Genomic DNA, 16025 nt, shown 5'->3' on the forward strand with positions numbered 1-16025 from the left:
GGACCTATGAAAAAAGAATGTTGGATTGATGCTTTGGCTGTAAAAGAATAACCTGGATGTTCCACTTTGAAGTGAAACAAGTGTGTGCTTCTCGTGGGTTGCTGGCTGCATTAGGAAAGGAATTAGACCTTGTTATTGTAGGTTAGCAGGAAAAACTGTGCTTTGCTGTGTTTGATGTGAAATGGGGCAGCAGCAGCTGCCACAGCAGCCTGTCTTGCCCTTACTTCAGACATTTGGGAGTGGCTCTGCAAATAAGTCTGGAGCTGTGCTGTAGTGCCGTGGGAGCTGCCTATGGCATGTGAGATATGGGGAATTGCTTAGTTGGGGTGGATGTGAAGAGACTGCAGAGATTTTGGGGATTTATTTTCTCCTGTACCCACCATTCCTGTGCAGGGCAGGTGTGGAACTGTACACCTCCCTGCGCCCTGAGTTCCACCTTTGTCCAGGAGGGCTATGTAGGCAGACCCCTCCTCTTTTTTGGCAGCATCCATGGGTTAGTGTAGCTTTTGGCTTTATTCCAAAGTGAGCACAAAAAATGCTCCAGCACCCCGAGCAAATCTGCAGCATATGGCATGGCTGGAGTGAAACCTCATCAGAAAAAACATTGTTTTCTTTGTGCCAGGCCAGTCTGGGCCACTCTGACTAAGTATGCTGCTGTCTTTTTACAGCCAAGTGCTTATACCTCTTGTGAAGAATGTGCCTGGCAAAAGAAAGTTAAGGAATGCTTTTGGTGAAGGTGAGGGTACTTTTGCTTTGTGCTGATGATGGTGATTTAAGCACAGATTGAAGAGGTGGAAAAAGCTCATTGCAGTATTTAAATTAAAATACAAACTGGGATGTTTAGTAGGGAAAATTTTTGCAGATGGTGATGGGGAGAATGGCAGCCAAACCATTACAGAGAGAGGCAAGTTTCCTCCAGGCTACCAGCGCATGCAAGCATCAGTATTTCAGCTGCTAAAATGTATTTCCTTTAATTTTTCTTTTTTATTAAATTTTAACTGAATGGGAAATAATGATGTTCCTGTATCTATGTATCCTATATCTATGTGATTAAACAACTCCCTCTTATCTGCTACCTCTACACCAAAAGTGCCTATGGAACAGGTGAATGGGATGTGCTTTCATATTGACTGCCAGCAAGTCTTTTGTGCTAGACATCCAAACACCACTGAGTGACAAAATGTTCCAGACATGTTGTAATTATGTGCACATGTGCTGCAAAGGCTGCTAATATCAGAGCAATTCAATCTGTGAAATATGTTGGCATTTGAACGCTTAGCATCTTTCTGAGAGACTCATTTCTATAATGCTGTGTGTTGTACCAAAAAGTTTTCATGTACTGGAAAGTTTTTTTAAGAAAACAAGAATTAATTGCTTGGCTTGAAATATACTGGAATAACTCAAGAAAACTAGGCTTTTAAAAGTGACATAAATCAATGGGAACCCTAACTTGGGATTTTCTGCAAGTAAGAAACAATCAATGTGCTTGCAAGGGATGTTTTTAAAAAGCACCTTACTTCAAATTCTTGGAATAGCATCCATGGCAAAACTAGTGGTTTTTAAAATTTTCTTTTTGTTTATACCACACGTTCACCAAAAGTTTGTGGTGTTGGTGTTTCCAGAAGGACTACCTGCTGATTATATTATTTTGTGTGTTGTGGAGGGTGGGTTTAAAGCAGCAAATGCTTATCAAATTTACAGTGGCTTTCAGGAGAAAAACTGCAGTGGATTGTTTTGTGCTTGCCAGTCCTGCAGTGAAAGGCATTATTTCATTTCACAAGAATTGCTGGCTGGGAATAAGGTCCTGGAGGCTTCTGCAGCCAGAGTGCAAGGACTCCCTGGTCCCAGGTGCCCCACCAGGTGTGCACTCCTGCATCAGAGTCTAGACAGAGCATTGGGTGGCTTGAGGCAAAACTTCCTCAAACGGCTGCTGAACATTAACTGGCCTTTGTGATGCCAGGTAGTTCTGTTCCCCAAGCTGTGGAGCTGACACTGGCTGTTGCTGCTTAGAAGTAGGGTGGGCTGAGTGACCTGAGCATGTTTGCCCCAGAATGGTGCAGGGTTGGCACCTCTCTTGCATGTGTCGTGTAAGGAATATTAGGGAATACAGTGATTTCATTGAGTGGCTCATAGAAGGAAGTACTTTGAAGTGTGTCTAGATACAATTTGTTTGGCACCTTGAACCTCTTCTTGCATCTTGATGGCTGCTTAAAGAACTCTGCAGTGATTGAGACCCCCAAAGATGCCCATTTCTATGGCAAATCTCACAGGTTGCCTACAAATAGCTTTTCTCTGCCTGCTGTTCTTTCTAATCACAGGATGATAGTTTTTATCCTGAGTTGTGCTTTTATCTTTTGAGGCATTTTGATGTTGTAATGGGGAGCATTGAGTGTAAGCAAGGCTGGTAAAACCCCAGTGTCTGTGCTTATGAACAGAGGGGGTAAATGCTTTTTCAAAAAAACTGAAGCTCTTGGATGCTTTTTCCAGCTTCTTTTGGTTTGTAAATGCAGGGAGCACTGGCAGCATAAGCACACTCAAAGCTCTGCTTTGAGCAGCACAGGCAAATCCTATATGGATGAGACAAAATTAAATCTGTGCTGTCTTGGCTGGACAGTAAGAGCAGCACATGCAGCACATCATCCCTCCTGTGCTGCCTGATGAAGTTCGTGTGTAGTCATTACCGGTACCGGGGAGCTGGACTGCTCAGCATTGCTGCTGTCTGTAAATGGCTTCATTTAGATGTCACCAATGAACTAATTTATGGGAGCTGTAATTAGTGATGATGGGACTGCAGGTGGAAAGCAGTGGTGATATATACTTAGTGACTTCATGAGGGATTTTGAATGTCCAGCAGTTGGCTGCTGTGTTAAGGGAAGAATGACAACAAACGAGGGAAAACAAAACAGCAACAATCCAAAAAAAAAAAAAAAAAAAGAAAAAAGGCAAGCAACTACAAAACACACAAACAAATGGAGTACATCTGGGAAGATGGATGGAAAATTATAATCACCTGAGTAATAACCTTATTTTAAGTGATTACTTTCCAAGGAGAGGTGCACAATGCAGCCCTATACATCCTGTCACAAATGTACTGAGTCAAATAACTTCCTAGTGGTGCTGTTTTTGTTATTCCCTTGAGGATGTTGGTTAATCTCCTGGAAAATGAGCTCTGTGGGAAGGTGTGTGCCCTTATCTAAAGCATTGCAGTGTAAATGGCCTGTCCTGAGCACCCCTAATAAAAGAAGTTGTGTGTGAAGCATGGGACACAGATTATCCTGACTTTAAAAGCAGGGCTTAAAATGATTGTTTGCTCCACCAGCAGGTGCCTACCCTCTCATACCTGCAACTTTGGGTGCTTTCCTTGATGTATGTGCTCCCTGAGAGTGTACAGGAAAATGTTCAACTATGGTGAAAAATGAGGGGGAGAAAGTTCACTGTTGTGCTATCTGATCCTCACTGGAGGGTGTATTCAAAGGGACATAATTACTTGTATGTGGGTGCCAGGTTAGATCCCTGCAGAGATGTCATATCGTGGTTGTTGCACTATTCCTGTTAGAAGCTGTTGGATCTAGTCCTTGCTTGTGCTGCAGCACAATGAGGGGAAAAGAAACCCCCAAAACAAAGGAAAAAAGTGGAGCAGAATTGCAGCCACTGTCTGCCAGTGGGGAGCTTTTTCAGCTTTCTAAGGTTGTGTAAAATGAGTTTCTGCATTGTGAGTTGAGGTTCCTGTGACCCCCATAGAAATAGCTGCAAGAAATAGCTCTGTGTAGGGAGATAAGCGAATTGTGAGGGCATGGGAGGGAAACTGCCCAAAGGCAGTATCCTAGGCTGCTGGTGTGACTTATCTCCCTATGCCTGCTGCAAGAGAAATGTGGTGAGTACCAATTCTGTGCACACAGGAGCAGGGGGAAGAGGAAGTCTATAAAAAGTGATTCTGCAGTTGCTGTGATTTTTTTTTTTTTTTCCCTGCGTTCTCTTGTGCTAGTGGCCTCTAATGAACTCATGCAATATCCACAGTGTGGGCATGCATGAGAGATTGAGCAAATGAACACTAATAACATGCTCTTTGCACTTGGTGAAATAAAAGGAGTGCTTGAAGCAGAGTGAGACAAGTACCTTGAGGGGGTTTGAGGCAGAGGTGGTTTTTCACATGAAGGCCACCCACTATGAAATATCCATTGCAAGCAACTTCTGGTCACTTTGATAAGCTGTTTTCTCTGTTTGAAAGGAGGGAATTGCAACACAAGTCTGGTGGGAAACTCACATGGGTCAGGCCAGATGGAGGGAGGGAACCAAGCACAACAAATGTTTTTTTTTATCTGGGAGAGTTGGACTATGTTAAATGAAAAAGGTTTTCTTTCTAGAGGTGCTTTCTCCTCTTTGGGTCTGTGCTGTTTGGCATTGTTAGTGACTTCTGCTTAGTCAGCTGGAGCCAATAGTACTTCCATTCTTTACCCCACTAACTGGGTGGTATATCTGTGGATTGGGCTGCATTATCCTGTTCTTCTGGCATCAAGAAGAGGAAAAAGCAAAATGCTCACCCTGAGGTACCTTCATGGCGACTCAGAAGCTGGAGAAGCACATCTGTAGCCTCCCAGCTGCTGAGCTGGGCTGGAGGAAGGTGATTTCTAAGTTGGCTCTGCAGTCTCAAGTGTGGTAATTTCCCTCTTTCATGCATGCTAAATCAGCATTTTAAATTTTTTTTATCCATAGTGCTGTATTCCCTGGACTTGTGATTGATACTGAAATTGCTTTTCTGTTCAATTAAAGAACTACCTTTTAAGTAAAAATGGCAGGAAGAAAGAAATAAAATAACTGTGTCAGTCTTGTCTTGTTAATTAAGGGAAATTTCTGAGCTACTGCCAATATTTAAAATATTCTAAATATAGGAAACTGTTTCAGCATATATTTTGCCCTAATTGCAGATTGAAAATAATTGAATACTTTTCAAATAAATATTGAAATGAAACTTTCTGGTTCTTTAAATCAAATTTCATACTTAATTTTCCTACACAAGTATGAAATGTCACAGTTTTGATGAGTTAAAAATTAAATCACCATTCATCTAAAATGCTCCTCTACCACAAAAATCAAACCAAGAAAACACATTTTGCTTCATATTTTCCTGAGCAAAAGTATTTTTTTTTGTGTTTTGTAGAAATGATTAAGTAACTGAAACAGAAGTCCTTAATAAGTTGTTCTGTTAGTACCTTTGATGCAAGGCTGAGCAATGGGCTTTTAACACAGTGAAATTACCTAAAATGGGAAAATCAGACTTAACAAGGAGTTGATACAATTTAATAATGTGCTGACTAACAATGAGTCAGTATTTATGTGCAGCCTAGGCAGTCTGAGAACTGCAAATTCTTCAAAATTAAGCTGGACATGGGGTAGCCACAAAATGGAGCAAAGCAGGATGTGGTGACCAAAGGAGCAATGCAGATATCTGAAAAACGTTTGTCCTCAGAGAAAGGGAGCAGCACTGGTGGTTAACCTGGCCTTGCCATGCCTCTGTTCTGTCAGAGAGGGAGAGGGAGCCCTGCACAGGCATAATCAGTTTAGTATTCCCCTTGGGTTGTTATAAACAAAATCAATATGTACTAATGACTGCAGCAATAAATTTCATCATGCTTCATATGGTAACATTCTGCACTTACCCAGTTGTTGGTTTGACAGAGAGCAATAGAGTTTACCCTTTTAAAGTTGTAAATTACTACAAAAATGCTGAACCTCATGATAAAATACATTCATGGATGATTTTAAGCTCAGGAAATATTGTAATACTTTCACTAAGCATACTATTAATATAAATAAATAGTATTTATTGCTTGCTTTCCTAGCTGCAGCTGGGTGAAGAAACATGGCATGCATGTTTATCATGCTGCTTGTGGTTTCATAATGTTTGTCTAAAATTGATTCTCAAAGAAGCTATCTGAGAAGCTTATTTTTCCACATATTTGTCCAAAGAAAAATCTTCCCTTAACAGATTTCTACAAGTAAAATCTTATTTTTTTTTTAAAGTGCTGTTTAGTTTAGGAGATGCTTTTCTATTTAGACACTTCTTCTTGCCTGCATTTTTTACCTTTATTTTTTTTCCTTGCTGGCAAATAAGCCCTTGGAAGTTGGATTAAATTTTTCATCCCCAAATGAAATATTGCAAATTTTTTGCTCATATTATATTCCAAGCTTCAACACTCAGTGCTTTCTTCTGAATACAAATGGAGCACTGAAATTACAGGAGTGTTCCACAATGCAGAAGTACAGATTTACTTTTGTCTACATGTCTGCTACCATATCTTTTTCTCTCTTAAAATTTGGAGCTTGTAGAGCAATGGACAATCCAGGGGCTTTGAATCATACATTTATTAAATCAGTCCACCTGAGAAATCCTGAGCGTCAGTTTTGGATAGCCCTCCACTCTTTTGCAGTCACCTTCACAAATGCCACTGAATTGTGCACTCTGTTGGCCCTTGAAAGAAACTCTTAAGCCACACGTCCTGTTAATGCTTTCAGAAAGGATCTAGATGAAGCACAGGAGAAACAAAAGATAATGTTCTTTTCATTATTTAAGTTAAATGTCTTTATCTGATTGCACTTGTATATCCAGGTAGGACTCTTTGAGGGGTGTGGTGCTATCTGCACCATCCTCAGGGAGGGGAAAATTCAGCTGAATGAGCCCCTGCAACAGGCTCAGCTTCTGCATTAGTTTAGGAAGTTTTCCTGAAACTCATCCACTGCATTCCTAACACAGAGTTTCAGTGTGTGAATAATCTGAATAATCCAGGCTTCCTATCCCTGAGGGCAAATGACATCTACTCCCCAAGTCTGCTTCCCCACAATGATTTCTCATTGATCTGGAAATAAAGCAAGCTGCCAGAAGCCACAGTCTGAGTGTGTATTATAGCTGAAAATAAATCAAACCTGCCATAGTGTTGGCAAAGGTCAAGCCTGCCCTGCTGACTTAAATTCTGTGCAGTATGGTTGCACAGCATTTGGTCAAATAAAGCAATAACAAGTGCACGTTTATTCTTTGGCAGCTGCACCTCTGTGCAGGGAAGGGAGGAAGTCTGGACTTGCTGCTGTTTTTCAAAGCCAGCTGTTGCTAGAATTTGAATCCCCAAAGCCAGACCTGCATTACCCCAATGCAGCAGCTTTGCTGTAGTAGAGGGATCCTTTCTGCATTTCTTCACAATACCTGGTAAAAGGAAATATCAGTCTGCAACAGCACTGCAGGTGTCCCACACTGAGAGGACTCTGTAGTGCTCAGCAGTGAACCTTTTGGATTTGAATCTCTCCATCCTGGAGAAGAGCAGTCATCAGGTTGCAGCAGAGCAGAGCCAGCAGCATCACATGTAAGGAGCTACTCAATGCACACACTGCAGACAGCTGAAGGCTGACACCTGTGTTACAGTACATTGCTCTGAGATTTTTCAAGTTAAGCTCACTGGTATATACAGAAGACCAGCATATAGACACAAAAATGTGTATTTTGTCTTATGGTGTCCTGGCTCTGAAATAATTACTAACTTGGGTGATGTAGCATGCTCCAGTACCCAAGAAGAGTGGCAGTTCATCAGTATCACTTATCTTGCCCCCCCTTCTCCTCCTTATTTTAGGTGCTCTACACAGGGTACAGCTTGAGAGAGGCTGACCTGTTTTCAGTATTACCTAATGGCATTCTAGGAAGGCTGTGGGATTTTCCCTGCAAGTTCATTGCCATGTTAGAGGTAGCAGATAGCAGGTGTGCATTCTCCAGGATGATCTCCATACTTTCCATGTGCCCACTTTTCTTTTGTAAAAGAAATAATTATTGCAGTAGAAAGAGCTACATATCTGTGCAGAGGGAAAACATCTTGAAAGCACTGCTGTCCTGAAAGGAAACAGCACAGTGGCCCTGCACCATACACTTAATGCCAAATCCCTCCAGTGCTGCAGCTTCTGAGACTGGGAACTTACAGGCAGAAAGGGTGCAATGGATGTGACTATAAACATGAAATTTATACAAATCCAGGCTCTGCTCTGAGCCTTTCCCATTGTCTGGGGCTGCACTGAGTGATGTGCTTTCTTCTTTGGATTGATCAGGGGTACCAGGGCAGAAAGGTGTTGGGGGTGCCTGCACCTTGCTGGGGGTGCTTGCCCTGCCATGCCTTTCTGGGGATATGAGCTCAGCCTCAAAGAAGGGAGGCAAATAGCAGCATGAGTGCAGTTGCCTTCTTCTTAGAGAGCAAAGGCTGCTTCTTGCCAAAATATGTTCCCTGTTTCCATTACTGTACTTCTGTGCCCTTATTGGAGAATGCCATAAGGTGCTATTAATGATAGGTGAACCTTCTTTGAGGTAGGGCTGGAGGTCTGCCATTTTTCTTTTGGGGGGATGGAAATATCCCCTGTACTGTGATTTCCACTGCACAACCCATGCTGACATCTCAGCACTGCCCTTGAGCTGAGTTTGCTGTTCCACTTGCAAACGGATCACATGCAGCAAGATGGTGACTTTACAGCTCTGTAGGCAAACTGTCCATTTTCCACGTGAGCTGAGGCTCAGACATGTGCAGGCAGTCAAATATTGCTCAGCGTGATGGCAGAAAAGCACTCCTTGCCAGAGCACAGCAGCTGTCTGGGTCAGAGTGGTGCTGTCAGGTGCTTGGGTGGAAGCTCCTCACCTTCTGCCAGTCTGTAGCTGAGGGGTTTCCTAAGTTGCAGGTAGCATCGCTGTCCTTCTGAACTTGGGCAGGGTTTTTCTGTTCATTAGTTTCTCAAATTGCCAGAAAGGTTTTGGTATTTATAGTATGCACAACTCTACCATACATCTTGTGAAAAAGCATCTTTTTGGTCTGCTCTTGAGCTTAATGTTGTTGTTTTTTTGTTTTAAATTTCATTTGGTAATCTTGAGTTTTTGCATCAGAAAATTATAAGCAGTGATTCCCTACACTCTGCTATGCTGCTTATGACTTTTATAGGCTTTGCCATATATTTTCCATGTTGGAGTCCTATTCTTTTTACATCCCTCTCTACATAAAGACAATTTCATTCCCTTAACTATATTTACTTCCCTTCTTTATACCTTGTCCAGATCTGTTGTAATTTTTTGACAAGTGTGATGGGTTTTACTTGCAGTGTTCAAGGCACCATGGATTTGTATGGTCATACCAGGATGTCCCCTGTTTCATTCTCTGGCACTGTCAAACTGGGAGGACTGTGGGATTAAATAAAATGGTGCTGCAGGACGTTAATGAGCTGGCCCCAATCCCAGGCTATTACTTTCAGTGTCCTCTGTTGCAAGGTATGTTTTCTTGTATCAGAGTCCTGCTATTTTGGAATATCCAACCATGGGGCAGACCTGCCTGGGAGCTCAGCAGATTTCTTGGCATCATGGTTTGGAATCAGCAAAAAGCATTCCTCTACTTTTCACATGTGAAATTAGGATGAGCAGTGATTTGCTGCTATACCAGGGGACTGACTGGAAAAAAGAGCTGCTCCAAGTGCATAAAACAGAAACATGACCTGTCTTGCTGCTTTGTCTGTCCCTGCTGTCAGGGCCTGAGCGGTATTTCCCTGGGAGGCAGCGAGCAGCTTGCATCTTTGCTCCTGCCTCCTACTTCCCAAACTCACCATCCTGCAGTTGCAGCAATTCAAAGGCAAATTGCCATCTTCCACCCTGCTTCTTCAGCTGAAAACATCCTTTGCTGGTGCAGTGTCAGCCCTGCTATATTTCATGTTGAAAAGCTACACTGGGAAGAGACGGGATCAGACAGCACATTACACTTCTAGTTTGTCAACTGTCTCAAGGCTGTCTACAAAAATTAGTGTAATATAACCTGTCTGTATAGCATTACATCCCACAAAACAATAAATTGCATTTGAGTTAGGACATGAAGCTATCAATGCCTATGTTAATTTTCCATGGTTTATTAAGAAAATCATAACAATGCAAGCTATTTATGCAGGATCTATTCAGAGATTTATCTCCCTAGTTGCATATTGAATTAGAACAGTAACATTAGAGACATACAGTAGAAATGCTAATACATTAATCTATCTTAGAGCCAGGATTATATCACATGATCTCTTCATAGATCCATTTGCAGGGCTATCCTTCACCAGCTCATTGACAATCACTGTCACCTGGACAGATTTGTGTTTGTGTCACTTTTCTTCTTGTTATTCTCTTTGCTATAAACAATGGGGCACTGGGAGTTTGCATGCTTAACAGGGTCTGGTAAAATAGCTTGTTTTACTGCTTTAATCATTACTTTTGGGAGTTACTTGGCCAATAGTCCATGTTTCTTCCACATCTGTTGCAATAATCCTGATAGTGATATCAAGGGCATTGCAAAGGTCACATTCTCCTGCTATGGCTGTCATTCACTGAATACATATGATAGAACAAACACTTTATTTTTTTGAACAGAGGTTGGAGTAATTTGCCTCTCATATTTAAATAGTTACATTATCTGTGATCTCAAAGAAATTGAACTTTTTTAAAGGAGTGATGTTGTAAAATTATGTAGAGAGGAACTTACACTGTGTGCCTTTTGGGCTGGTTATAAGATAAGCTGCAATGTAAGCACTTTAAGGCTGCCTCTTGTCCCTTTTGCTGCTAGAAAATCAGGAGATGCTTCCCACTGTGTTAGTCTTGACACAGTTTTACAGTTTTGATGTAGGGAGTAACATTGATAAAGTGCTTTGAAGTGTGCTTCATGAACCCTACTTCTGGGCTGAGGTTTCAATTTTCACACCATAAGCTAGGACTGCAAGTGAAATTTGGTTATTTGATGAAAAACAGTAAGAGAAATCATGTGTTTTCCCCCTCCAGAGAACACACAGCATTCTCCAGAAATTAGTCTGAGATCAGGGAAATCTCTACAGCTGCTATTTGGTTACCATATGGGTAAGAAATTATGTTTACTCTTCTTCCAAGACAAACTCAAATTGCTCATTTCCATCACTGAAATGCCAGTCCTCAGAAAATTGGTTTTTCTTTAGTACCAGCTGAATTCTGTGGAAGTGGCCTTCTCCTTTGCTCTCCTCTGTCCCTAAGGAGACCTGAGCACGTGGGCTGAACTGAGAGCCAGAAAAATCTCCTAGGCTTTTCTGCATATGTATTTACAGCCTTTCCTGTCATTTTCTGGATGCCTTAGCTGTCCTGAATATAAAAGATGTTGAGGCAATGGCTGTCCTTTGTGATGTTTACCCAATGCTGATAGCAGTGGTGCTCAGCTGCTGTCCACTGAGTCCCCCATAGCAAAAATAATATTAATTTAAATGAGATTACTTCTTTCTCTGTGGTTTTTTTGGTTTTTTTTTCCTCTTTGCACAATGCAATGCTGCTAGTGTGAAAGGATCTGATGATGAGATGAATTATTTGACTTTGAAGCTCTGTGGCATTTTTTTTTGATTCTGTAATTTCAATGCATTTTCAAATGTTTAAATTAAAAGGGAAATGAATGATTTGGTTAGACATCACTATGATTTTTTTTTCTCCATCTGTTTTCCAAACAAATCCAATTAAGTCAGACTAATTGTATGGAATATTTCCCAATCTCCTCTTCAAAATAGAAATATCTACTAAGAAAATGTTCTTGATCATCTTGGATATTCTGTCCTAAGTCACTTAATATTTCAGGCATGTTTCACCCACAAAAACTTTTGCTTTCAGTGAAATTCTGTAGGAATGTGAAAAGTAAGTAAGTAATTAGCAGATATTTTTGTGTGTGCTGGAAAGATTAGTACATGCCTTAGATGTAAAGACAGTTGAAGCTCATATTTTCTTTTAAGAAAGAAAATTATTTAAAATATTAATCTTCATTTGACATTCTTGAGATGCAAATGGACATATTAGACAATTTGTGTGTGGGTGGGCTGGCCCTGGCTGGTTGCCAGGTGCCCAACAAAGCTGCCCTATCCCTCTAATTATCAGCTGAACAGGGAAGAGAAAACATGTTGAAAGGCTCTTGGGCTGAGATAAGGTTGAGGAAGAGATAGCTCAGCAACTACCTTCATGCACAAAACAGGCTTGATGAGGGGAAATTTGATTAAATTGATTACCAATCAAATCAAAGTAGGATGTAGAGAAATAAAAATGAAACTTTAAAACAACTTTCCCCCACCTGTCCCTTCTTCCTGGCCTCAATTTCCTCCTGGTTTTTCTCTACCTTCTCCCTGCACTGGCACAAGGGATCAGGATTGAGGGCTGTGGTCAGCTCATCACAAGCTGTGATTCTAAAACAGCCTTTTAAAAAAGATCAACAGATATTCTACCAACTCACAAATTCCCAGAATTTTTCAGTCTTTCAGAGATTTCAGTCTCATTTCCACAGTTAGAGTTACAAAATAGTACTGCATAGAGGAAGTTGTGTTTTTGCTCATGCTGCTCTTCTGGGTCTGGATGAAGCCGGTCCCTGCCCCGCTGACAGTGATGCTGTGGGGTGAGTTCTGGTACTCTGCTCAGACAAGTGAGACACATGTGCTGCTTGCACAGGGGCAAGCTGGAACTGAAGGTTGTAAAAGTAGCTGCTAATGTTTTATACAGTTTTGAGCTCCATTTACCTGAGCTCTCTGGCCTTGCAGAGCCCACAGAAGCTTTCAGCAAGGCTTGGGGCTCATCTGTGTTGCAGTTTTTTCCATGCTGCCATAGAGGAGTGGCAGTAGATGGGTACCAGCAGCACCTGAAGACGTGGAGAAAAGGATATGGAGCCTTCAGAGTGATTTCCCCAGGCAGTGGACCTCAACGAGGAAGGGTACACATCATTGCAGTAACTTTAGCTGTGCTGGGAAGTGTTATTTATCTTAGTGTTTGACATTGCAGGAGACTTCAAACTGAGAGCTGACTTCCTGTGGTCCTGGGATTTTCAGTTTTGCTCTCTGCCTGAAAAACGGATCCTTTGGAAAAGTTACAGATTAAAATTATTCAAGACTTTCTAGAATCATGGCTAAGGAAAAAAGGAAGTCTATTTTCCTCCCCTTTCTTGGACCCAAATACATTATGGAAATTTTCATTAAAAAAGGATAAATGCAGAGAGAAACTCTGTCCTCTACCTGTCTGTCATTTAATCTCTCCTTGACAAGACAGCCTTAAGGTGAGAGCAGAAGTTTCTCATAGTCATTAAAAGGTTTTCTTTTCATATTATGCAGTGCCAGTCTCTGTGCAACCATTTTGGGCTCAGGGCTTGGATGAAAGAAGTTGAAAAAGAGCATCTAGGAATGTGAGAGGGCCCTTCTGGATTAAATATCCTTAGTACAGCAAGGAGCAGTGGGCAGAGGTATGTGTCTGAAGTGGGGCAGCTTGGTGTAAGCCACGTTCTTCCCCCCATCAGTACCTCCATCCCCATATTTTGGGACCCTATCACACCCAGTCACCATTGTTTAACACCACTCACGCTCGTCTCCAAACTCTGTTGTGTTTCTGAGAATGCAGCCACTCTTTAGGTGCCTTCTCCAGCCACACTAAGCAGTGAAGCTGCAGATGGCCGTACATGCAAAGCCACTTGAAGCAAGCCTGGTGCATTCTGACTGCAACACCTATTGGGCTTCCTCATAGGTTAATTCATGGCTTTGCAGGTTTGTCTCTGTAGTCACATAACTGGCCAGGGAGATGACTGCAGCTGACCTGTGAGCTTGAATGTGCAGGAGATGGTGAGGCTGCATCCTGCCACGTCACAGCCTGGGACAGTACAGGCATGCTGCCCAGGCTGCATCTGTAGTCAGATGAGATGACGTCTGTAAGCCAAGCAGCACATGAGGATGATCCTTGGGGAAGTTTTCCCACTGTGATTTCTCTCTTTGTCTTGAAAAAAACATGGCTTCATTCACATATGTCTTAAAGTGTTCAAGCATGATCAGGACATTCTTTTGGAAGACTCGTCAACCATGCACCTCCATAAATTACTGTTTGTTTCATCACTCACCTCTTCTGGCTAAATATCTCAGATTTTTTAAAAGTACATGCTTGACTAAAATTAGTTTGCAATTTAAATGGTCTAACTTAAATATCATCAGACTCAGGTGGATTTATTTAATGTGCATAAAATAGTGATCAAGCCAACATGTAAAGTAGCTCATCCCAGACACTCCAGAGAGATGGTGCTTCTGGCTGAGGGTTTATCTCACCTGTGTTGGTTCAAGTTAGTGTTTTATTTCTTTTGTGTCAGAGAAATTTGTTCAAAAATGCTGATTCATGTTTGTCTTTATTTTTCCTCATGCTTCAGAAGACTTCTGATCCAATGTAAAGGGGATTTTTTAGTTTAGCTGTGGAGAACCAGGGAAAATTAAGGATTGATTTATCCCTGCATTGGACAGTACTACTAGAATAAGCTTGATTTTTCAGTGTTAACTCATTTTTGGATGCCTGAATCAGCACACTAAGAGAAGCCTGATTCTTATCATAGATGCCCCTAAATCTGGGCCTTCTGAATTGGCATTCATATTTGAGGACGCTATATTGCTAATTCCTGTATTAATTAGGATTCTGCTTCTGAAATTGTGTGTCAACCAGACAATTTTTGTTACTTTGAGCAGATGAAAGATGCCAAAAATGATGCTTGGAGACTGTGGACCCTGTTAATACTAGTGACTGGTGAATAGGTTAAATCGTAGCACAGTTTAGGGAGAAATCATTTGGATTTTTGTCTATCCAGAAGTAGATTGATCTCCTTTAAGTTTGTATTTTTATTTACACCTCTCCAGGCAACAAAGGCTGGAGTGCAATGCCACATAGTCTAAGGAAGCAAGAATGAGATTTAACTCTTGAGGCAGGGCAAGGAAGCAAGCAAATTGATTGACTCTGCTGGCTCTCTGTGTGATCTTTTGAATGGGATGTCGTTGTCTGTTTGAACCTTTGGATTGTGTAAGAGCATAAAGGCCTCAGGCTCAGAGTTTATTTAGGATGGGTTTCTGATATGGGCATAAACAACTTGCCGATCACACAAATCAAATACATGTATTTCTGAAGAGATTTAGGATGAGTCCAGATAATGCTGGGCTCTTGTGTGACATGTGCACAAGATGTGTGATCAAATTTCAAGACAAGATTGGTAAAGCTTAGATCTACAGTGGTGTATCTGTAACAGCAATTAGAGGACTGTGTGCCTGGCAGCTGCAAGATAAATAGATAGTTTACCATACTTAAGGGAGGGACCTATGAGCATAACGTTTATTTTTTAAGGTTTCAGCAGTGCGTGATGCTCATCAGCAGGAAAACCTCATTGTTAAAATTAGGACACCGTTTGAGGCTACTGGTTCTGACCTTTTGAGTTGGCGTGAATAAAAGCTGGGTTAATGAAATATGTTGCTTCTGTAGCAAGTTAGGAGGAAAAAAACCAACTTGTCTGCTACTCGGGAAGAAAATAAATGCCACAGAGATTTATGCAGAGCTTTGGTGTAGCTCCATAGTCGTGTGAGCTATCTGTACATAAGATACTGGGGAAAAGAAGTCAGTGCTTGGATCTAGTGAAGCACACAGCTCCTGATGTCTCAAGGTGACAGATAACAATAGTCATAATGATTGTGACTTGCTAAACATGATCCATTTAGAATTCTTGCCCTTATTGGTTGCCAGTTTCAAATCCTCCATCCTGAAGTGCAATCAGGATTTGACACGGCTTGTGGAAGAATGGCATAAATCACCCAGCACCAAGCACTTGCATGTGTGTTAGGCTGACCACTAAGCACTCATTCACTGAGGAGCACCCAGAAAAGCTGGCTGCTCATGAAACCCTGGAGCTGGCACTGAACTGATAAGACTGTTGGGCTGGTTTGTGTTTTCTGGGACCATGCCAGTGTAGCAACACAAACTCTTGCAAGCAGTAATTTTTAAGCTCAAAGTATTAATGTAAAGTGAGTATAAAATTGGCTAGGGACATCAATGTCAGTGCTGAACAAAGGAAACTATTTCTTGCTAAGAATGACTGTTTGTTGGATTACTTGCTGTGTGGTAGTGCTGAGGTGCTGGCTCTGCAGCCGTGCCTGCAGCTGGAGGTTGCTCTGAAAGGCAGCAGGAGGAGCCTCCCTCAGAGCTCCCAGGCTGTGTC

This window comes from Oenanthe melanoleuca, chromosome 4 (genome assembly GCF_029582105.1).
Source record: "Oenanthe melanoleuca isolate GR-GAL-2019-014 chromosome 4, OMel1.0, whole genome shotgun sequence".
Taxonomy (NCBI): domain Eukaryota; kingdom Metazoa; phylum Chordata; class Aves; order Passeriformes; family Muscicapidae; genus Oenanthe; species Oenanthe melanoleuca.